We start from the raw sequence: 10000 nt of genomic DNA on the forward strand, positions 1-10000 counted from the left end.
AACACTACGTCCGCACCACAAAACATACCGCCATCTGTAGGTCTCCCGCAACATGACCTCCTCCAACGACGATACCGCCATCTATGCGACGCCAAGCCGATTAAGACAGCGATGGCGCCACAGTGCCCGCCTTTCGACGCCACCCACAAAGCCTGCAGCCTCTGTCGACCATAGCACCCAATCTCCAGTGGCTCTGCCGCACGAAGCCGTGGACCGGCAATGACTCCACCCGCACCCGTTCGTGCACCACCCCAACCGCCAAACGCGCACCTCCAGCGGATGAACGGCGGACGTTTCCCGCACTCGTAAAGTGCAATCCACCCCTATAACGTGCGTTTCATGAAGAGTTATTGCCAATATGCGACATTCCCGCTGTCCCTATACATGAGCCGCGACCTGTACCACTTACGAGCGAGAGACGCGATCGCGTTGCTCACTGTACGGCGTCCGATACCGAGCCATCAGCATGTCGGTCCCCATGCGCGTTGCACTCGCACTCGCAGTCGCAAAAACGTGGGGCAAATATATTACGCGGAAGAGTTATAACAGACCGAGCCCCACTGCATGAGGGGAGTCTTTGTCACTAATGTACACAGATGGAACATTTTGGACTGGAACCAGATTACCCGTACACACGGCGCTGATTAGTAATCAATGCAGAGCCATCAAACTACAGAATATATATACAACTGTCCGTATACATGCTGAAAGAGTCTGCCCACAATGGGAACCACACGTCAGCCAGCCACTCTGATCACGCACCACTCTCTGCTTCTAACGGGCGCACATACAATATGTAAGCACCAGCATGGAACAACATCCAGTGCATCCTCTCCGCCACATTACACAATCCACACTATCACAACCAGACCAGGAGGTCCATGCGGAAAATACAATATCCCACCCTTTCGACATCCACCATTGCGCAGATCAGGCACCAACACCCACACATGTCCTATACAACGGTGCACCCAACATCACAATAGTACCTCCTGTCACAGCGCACAAACAATGACATGAGTCAAAGACACAGGTCTGACACAAGCATAGAATTGGAGCGCCGCCTCTAATAAGCCAAAGGTGCATCCTGACGTGACAAATCTGATCATGTCACAAGCATTCACTTACTATAATCACTATCAACGAACCTGCCGCCCCCGCCCCCCCCTACACCTTTCCTTACAACAACGTGTAACCTAACCTAACCTAACCTATGTTGTACCTTAACCTAACCTATGTTGTACCTTAACCTAACCTATGTTGTACCTTAACCTAACCTATGTTGTACCTTAACCTAACCTATGTTGTACCTTAACCTAACCTATGTTGTGCCTTAACCTAACCTATGTTGTGCCTTAACCTAACCTATGTTGTGCCTTAACCTAACCTATGTTGTGCCTTAACCTAACCTATGTTGTGCCTTAACCTAACCTATGTTGTGCCTTAACCTAACCTATGTTGTGCCTTAACCTAACCTATGTTGTGCCTTAACCTAACCTATGTTGTGCCTTAACCTAACCCATGTTGTGCCTTAACCTAACCCATGTTGTGCCTTAACCTAACCCATGTTGTGCCTTAACCTAACCCATGTTGTGCCTTAACCTAACCCATGTTGTGCCTTAACCTAACCCATGTTGTGCCTTAACCTAACCCATGTTGTGCCTTAACCTAACCCATGTTGTGCCTTAACCTAACCCATGTTGTGCCTTAACCTAACCCATGTTGTGCCTTAACCTAACCCATGTTGTGCCTTAACCTAACCCATGTTGTGCCTTAACCTAACCCATGTTGTGCCTTAACCTAACCCATGTTGTGCCTTAACCTAACCCATGTTGTGCCTTAACCTAACCCATGTTGTGCCTTAACCTAACCCATGTTGTGCCTTAACCTAACCCATGTTGTGCCTTAACCTAACCTATGTTGTGCCTTAACCTAACCTATGTTGTGCCTTAACCTAACCTATGTTGTGCCTTAACCTAACCCATGTTGTGCCTTAACCTAACCCATGTTGTGCCTTAACCTAACCCATGTTGTGCCTTAACCTAACCCATGTTGTGCCTTAACCTAACCCATGTTGTGCCTTAACCTAACCCATGTTGTGCCTTAACCTAACCCATGTTGTGCCTTAACCTAACCCATGTTGTGCCTTAACCTAACCCATGTTGTGCCTTAACCTAACCCATGTTGTGCCTTAACCTAACCCATGTTGTGCCTTAACCTAACCCATGTTGTGCCTTAACCTAACCCATGTCGTGCCTTAACCTAACCCACGTCGTGCCTTAACCTAACCCACGTTGTCGCCTAACGTAACCCACGTTGTCGCCTAAACCTGCTCTGTAATTGTTATACGACTCGTTCAATTAGTGTAGTGTTGCCCACCCGCAACCCTCGCAATATAGTTCGCTACTCGCACTCCCCGCTCCCCTGTGTATCGCTTCATGTTAAACACCTTGCAAGTCTTGCTCACTTTCCACATGCTCCTGCTGTACACTGTAATGTGGATGGCAGCAGGACGTACATGCCGCCCCTCCCCACGTCCCCACCTTGCCCCCTGCCTTCGCAAGCTGGTTGGTGAGAACTTTGCATGTTCAATGCCCTCCGCATGCGACGTACTCAGGCTACGTTGTGGTGCGGCCTGTGTCAACTGTCCGCTAATGTCGTACGCGTAAACCACAATCTGTACTGCACATTCGTCCTTATGTACTGAATGATACATCGTGGCACATGTGTGACCGTACAACGACTGCGCCCAAAAACGGCGGACCATACAGTGCAAATATTGTGCACGCAGCTACGTGTCGTCTCCCTATGAGAGCTGGATTGCAGTGTGGTACGCCATAGAGACGTGTGGGAGGAACGGACGCCGTGGATGGCGATCAGCATGAGCTGTCTGTTGATGTATTCGGACCTAGTCGTCTCTCCTCACACACCGTGATGGCATGGTGCACCGCGTTCCATATCTGCGACATGCTACAGAGGCCGGTTGACAGTCGTTCGAGCAATGGACATCGCATACGTACGGGGGCCACCTTCCACGTATTGTCTAGGCGTGCACATTTTGTTGCGTGTATGTGGGCAGACGTAGTGTGGCGTGACACCTGACACAGGCATGCAATAATCGTGGAAGTTGCAAATGGCGATGGACGCCTGCGTTTTCTGGTGAAGTTACGCAAATGAACAAATGGTAACCTGTTGTGGTGCGGTTGTTCTCGCTAGGGGTGAATCGGTGATGGCGACGATAGGTTGAGGTACTAACCGGTTGTTCCAGCGATACCCACCATGCCGACGAAACTGAACGGCATCTGGGTGTGAAGCGATACGCGGCGGTGGCTGGGTGGGACCGTCCCCGGCCGGTGAGGGGGCGCCTCCCGGCGTGCTGGCCGCGCGGTGCGTGGGCGCACGCGCTACAGCCGGCTGGTGGGGGCGGCCAGTGGCAGGCGCGCCGGCCGACGGACGCGGCAGGCGTCGCAGCTGCGCGCCGGCGCACCCTGCGCGCGGCGCCGTGCGGCCAAAGTAGGTCCTCGCGGGCCCGGTGCGAAGCGCGGTGGACATCTTCAGTGTGCTGGTCCGATTGAGGACTGTGTGCGTTGAGGATGCGCTGCCGCCCGGCGCTCGGCGCCGCGACGCCGTCTGCTGCTCGGTCGCCCCAGCGGTTCTCGCTGGTGGTTTGTATCGCAGCTGTGCGGATGTGTTGGCGCGTGCGCTGTGCTGGGAGAGTTCGCTTCGGCACCCAAGTGGGGCTTTTGTCCTTCTGTGGCGCTGGCGTTGGAGCTGCCGGTCACCGTAGGTGGCGCGTGTTGTCTCCCGCCGGCAATGCCACGACAGCACGCTCCCGGGCCTCTGTCGGCAGCGGCAAGCTCAGTTGGGAGCACGGGTGGTCGCACCGAAAGCGTCTACTCGCCTAACTCCGGGCGATTGCGCCTCTCTCGAACCCGACCAAGTACTTGGGACGGCGCTGCGCGCCGCCGGGACCTGAGAGGGTTTCGAGGTGTATTGTGCAGGGGAGCTCAGCCTCCTCCTGTTTGCAGAATGATTGAGCGGACGCTTGCGTGTTCGCGCGGGCCCCCGGGACACACTCCCGGGCGGCCGGCTGCTCAGCTCTAGTTGACGCAGCTCCCTGGTTGATCCTGCCAGTAGTCATATGCTTGTCTCAAAGATTAAGCCATGCATGTCTCAGTACAAGCCGCATTAAGGTGAAACCGCGAATGGCTCATTAAATCAGTTATGGTTCCTTAGATCGTACCCACGTTACTTGGATAACTGTGGTAATTCTAGAGCTAATACATGCAAACAGAGTCCCGAACCTCGTTTGTCGGCGTGGGATCACGGCGCGAGTCGGCAAGGGTGCTTCGCCGCGCCCCTGGGTAACCGGGGCGTGTTCTGCCAAACCCAGGTGGTGGTGACATCGCCTGGGCCAGGTTAGATGGGCCCAGACCGCCGAACGACTGGGGGACCGACCCACCACCTGAGTAGGAGTGGGTCCTTGGCCTTCAGGTGGAAGCTCGGGCAAGTAGGCGGCGAAGGGCGAGGGGTGCATCCGCCTCTCCGGAGTGCGGGGTGCAGTTGCCGAGGAGCGTCGTGTGAAATCGTCGGCGACGAGGCCATCGATGGGGACCAGTGCGCTGGCGACGGCGCGCTGAACCCGGCAGCTCAGGAGTGCCCTTGACCTAGGGGCGAGGTCGGTGGGCGAGCTGCAGAAGTCCCCCCCCATGCCAGAGGAGCCGGTCCGGGGCAAGAGACGGGCTCCCACCCCTTTTTTATCACTCGTTAATCATGGAGACACCAGAAACGAGTGATTCAAGTGCGCCATCGCGAGCTTCTGTGATGCCTGTACCTGCTCCACAGGACGAGTCAGGACAGGCAAACGGGGAAAACGTCCTGCAAAGACATACGAGAATTACTTTGCTCCTTGAGCAAAATATCAAGAATGGTAAAATTAGCCAAGCGGCATTGACAACAATAAAAAATGAGCTGGCGGCATGGGCCATAGCCAACGCCAAGCTCGAAGGCCGCGTTGAGGAACTAGAGAAAGAAAACGAAAGACTACGTAAACAACCGACTAAGACCTGGGCGGGAGTGGTCGCACAAGCGCCACCAAAGACACAAACAACAAGAGACACAATTGCCAAAATATCAAAGAGAACAGACACAACGGTGTTCCTAAGGACCCTACCCGGTCAGGACACCAGCGTGAAAAAAATACAGGAACTGCTCACCACCTCAATTAACCCAATAAAAGACAAAATAAAAATTAACAGGATCAAACCAAGTAAGAATTCTGTAATTGTAGAAGTGGCCTCTGAAGAGGACAAAACTAAATTACTGAACAATGCCAAACTAAACTCGGTGGTCAAATGTGAGCCACCGAGGAAAAGAAACCCGCTGGTCATCCTGTATGATGTACCAACAACTATGACCAATGAAGAGATACACGAAACCATAAAAGCTCAAAATTTTGAAGACATGAAAGAAGAAGAATTCAAAGAAAATTTTAAACTGAAATTTAAAACAGGGCCTCGGGACCGTGACGTGGTTCACCACGTCGCCGAGGTCTCCTCCCAGATGTGGAAAAGAATAACTACAATGGGCAAACTATACATTGGCTTTCACGCCATAAACGCACGCGACTATCTTGTGGTACCGCGTTGCCACAATTGCGGAGATCTCGACCACGTTCTCAGGCACTGTACCAGGGGGTCGGTCTGCTCGAAATGTGGCGAGGATGGACACGTCCGCAAAGATTGTAGGGCTGCAACAGTCTGTATCCCATGCAAAAGAAGGGGAAAAAAACCTTGCGGCGCCACTGGGCGAAGCTGCCCCACCTACAGACTTCTAGAGCAGCGTCTAATCTCAAGAATAGACTATGGCTGATCAAGTCAAAGCGAACAGGATGCCCAAAAGAAAATCCCCGAGCAAAAGGAGGAGGGATGCCATGAGGGCAAGTGCATTCAAGATGTTTTTGAGGTCGCTCACTGACACCTCAGTTAACACTAAGGATATGAGTACCCAAACGGAGTCCACCACAACCGATAGAGGAACTCAGACTGTTCCTCTTAAAGTCAAGTCTCCCTCCTCCCAGAGCCAGGGGATAACGCCGACCAAAGAACTACGGCTATGGCATCCTGCAACTGAGACAGCGGCAATCCCAGCAGAGGAAAGTAGGAACGTCATCCAACCACTCCAGGAAAATAAAATAACTAGCTCCTGTGAATCAAATATGAAAGATCCTGTCGTGAGATTGCCGCCCATTGACCCAGTCAGAGTCTACCCTAACCTGGAGTTCACCATGCAGTTAGCAAGATTAGAGCAGCCGACTACCCTGACTACTGCCTTGAGACACGTGGTCCGGGTGGGACATGAATATGGTAGGAAAGTCACCTTCTCGGTAATGGAGGCTGTAGACAGAATCCAACTTAAGTCAGTGAATCTCCCCACCGACTTCGGAGCCCTGCGAGACTTACTCAAAAAGGTCTTTGAAAGACGAGGCGAAAAGTTTGATTTGAACGACATATATGAACAAGCAGTATTAGCAAATGGACGTATCACATTTGACTGGAACAAGACCTGGCCACATGACAGAATCCATACATACTTTCCGTAAAAACTAATGACAAAAATCACCATCGGACAACTTAACGCCCACAACAGCAGACTTGTGATGCAGGAGCTACGCAAGGAAGTGGAGGAGAGGAGACTGGATCTGATCTGCCTGCAAGAGCCGTACTCCCTAAATGGAAAATTAGTGTTTACAGCCGCGACATGGCAAGTCATAAGCAGAGGAGAAGACCCGAGATCGGCTATAATTATCACAAACAAAATTTTAAGAGCCATAGTTCTTACACAATACACAACAAGCCACTGCAACGTCGTGGAGCTGCAATCTCCATCTGGTAACATTATCCTAATCAATATGTACTTCCAGTATGGTGATGATATCGAAGAACACCTTACACACCTTACTGCAGTTATCACGGCGTTGCGGGGGCGAAAAGTAATTATAACTGCCGACATTAATGCTAAATCCCCCCTATGGTACAGTGGCACAAGAGACCCTAACGGTGAGAAGGCAGAAGAGGCCATCATGGCCATGCAGCTAGTGGTGGCAAATAAGCCTGGAAACCCCCCCACATATGTGGCGGGAGGTGGCCAAGGCACAAACATCGATGTGACCTTGGCTACGCCTAACGTGGCACACTTAATTCAACAGTGGAAAGTGGTAGAAAACGCCACCACCAGTGACCACAACCTTATTACCTTCAGTGTGGGAGACAGGGAGAGCTGCTGGACCATGGGGTGGGAGATGCAATACAATTACAAAAGAGCCGACTGGGAGAAGCTAGCTAGGGAGTGCGACATTCCTGCACTACCAGAAGGTGACGGACACCTGGACTATGACATAGACAACAGAGCTGAAGAACTGATGACGACAATAACTCGAGCGGTAAAGGCTGCTGTACCTACTAGGAGGAAGGCCATAGCGGCCTCTCCGTCACCATGGTCAGCTGAGCTAGAGGAGATGCGCCAGTCTGTCAGAAGGCTTAGGAGGCACTACCAGCGCAGTGTCGTCTGGCTAGAGAGACAAAGACGGCTGCAACTATACCGGGAAGCGAAAGAAAATTTCCAAAGACGCCTACGTGAGGTCAGATCCGAAAGCTGGGAACACTTTGTACTAAATCAACTCGCTCTAGACCCTTGGGGAGTTCCCTACAAGCTTGTCCGGGAAAAAATCCGCTCTCCGATGGAGCTCTCAACCGTCAGGCGTGGGGATGGGATGACGGAGTCTTGGCAGGAAACTGCTGAGGTCCTTCTCCAGTCCCTGCTGCCTGATGACACAGCGGATGGAGAAACTGACGAACAACAGCAGCTGAGGGAGAGCTATAACAACAACGAATATGGAAACAACACGGCAGTCTACCCCTTCTCTGAAGAGGAGGTAGCTGCCCATATAAAATCCCTGAAGATAGGGAAAGCTCCCGGGCCAGATGGCATTGTGGCGGAGGTGGTGCAGTTTCTGGCTCCCCAGATAGTCGCCCCTCTAACCCATCTCTATAATGAATGTCTCAGGCAACAAAAGTTCCCTCGTATATGGAAGAGGGCAAATGTAGTGATAATTAAGAAAGGAGCTGACAAAGACCCAGCAGAAACAAAGTCCTACCGTCCAATCTGCCTGCTTGATCTGCTTGGGAAGGTTCTGGAGAGACTGCTGGCTGACAGACTGGCTGCACACCGAGTGCTGTGCGGGATGAGCAGCAGACAATTCGGCTTCAGGCCTGGGCGATCAGCATCTGATGCAATCGCCCTGGCGGCTGAGGTCTGTGGCTCTACCCCGTACAAGTACGTTGTTGGCATCATGGTGGACATAAGTGGCGCCTTCGACAACCTGTGGTGGCCTTCGCTCTTCTCCTGTTTACGGGAGAAGGAGTGCCCAGGGCTGCTATATGGGTGTCTGAGGAGCTATTGTAAGGATCGGGAGGTCTGGCTATCATCCCCTAGCACAAGGGTAACAAAAATAATCACCAAGGGATGTCCCCAGGGCTCCGTACTAGGTCCCCTGTTTTGGGACATCCACATGGAACCTCTATTAGACACACTACAGCAAAGTGACGACGTGCTAGAGGTGATAGCCTACGCTGATGACCTCCTCTTACTGGTTGGCGGCCGAAGCCGAGAAGACATAGAACCCAAAATAGAACGTGCAATAGAAAAACTACAACTTTGGTGCCGAAAAACGAAAATGACAATTTCACCAACAAAGTCAACATATCTCCTTCTTAAGGGACAGCTAGTCAGGAATCCTACAGTTAGGATAGAGGGCTCACCTGTCCTCAGACGACGTGAGACTCGATACCTGGGCATCATCATTGATGAGAGGTGGTCATTCGGCAGACACATTGAAACCGTAACACAAAGAGCCTTACAAGTACTCAACAACCTCATCTCCATTGGGCATAAACGTTTCCACCTCCCACCACATCTTATCAAATTATATCATAACAGCATACTCACCTCCATAGTGGGTTACGGTTCTGGAGTCTGGGCACACAGGCTCACGAGGGTGGTGCCTGCCATGACAGTGAGAAGAATACAAAGAAACATGATTATGAGATCAACAGGGGCTTACAGGACCACACCAGGAGGGGCCCTATTAGTCATAATGGGACTCTGCCCCTTAGACATTAAAATTCGTGAGCAGGCGGCCTGGTACTGGGCAAAAAAGGGGAATATGGATAAGATAGAAGAAATTTTGGGGAGTAGGACAGAAAACAAAGTTGAGATCAGGTTAAGAGGGGGTCAGCTGTGGCAACAGTCATGGGAAAACGAAGAAACAGGACGAAGAACATTCAACTTTTTACCGGACGTTAGGGAAAGATTGGAAATGAAGTATTTCGAACCAACTAGGGGATTGATCCACCTTCTCACTGGCCATGGACCCTATCCGACATACTTATGTCGATTTGGAAGAAAGGCGACACCCGCGTGTGACTGTGGTGCTCCGGAGGGTACTCCTGACCATGTAGTCTACGAGTGCCCCTCTTTCAATGATGTGGCCTCTGTGTTACGCGACCAACTACCCCACAACGACACATTCAGACTCTTAAGACAACGCGACACTTTTCAGACTATCAACGAACTGGCAAACGCGGTATCACAGAAAGTCTTAAGGGACTATCTGCGAGAACCCAACTAGCCCCATACTAAGACACAATAATACCGATGAAGTCTAGTACCCTATTCCCAAGCCGCCCGAACCCGGAAAGGCCGACTCGTCAGTCGAGAATCCGCCGCGCTCGGGATCAGGGGGAGTGGGGTGCACCAATAACCTAAATTAGACAACGCACCTGAAATTGACCTTAGGATAAGTTTAGTTGTAGAACCTAGTTTATAGACTTCAATTATAGGAACCTGCAGCGACTAACACCATGGCCTGCCCAGTGTCAGGGGCACGCTCATTGGGGTTCGCTCAATGAGCAAGGCCTTACAGTAGGTTTATATTCCAGCT

Source organism: Schistocerca piceifrons, unplaced genomic scaffold, assembly GCF_021461385.2.
Source record: "Schistocerca piceifrons isolate TAMUIC-IGC-003096 unplaced genomic scaffold, iqSchPice1.1 HiC_scaffold_939, whole genome shotgun sequence".
Classification (NCBI taxonomy): Eukaryota; Metazoa; Arthropoda; class Insecta; order Orthoptera; family Acrididae; genus Schistocerca; species Schistocerca piceifrons.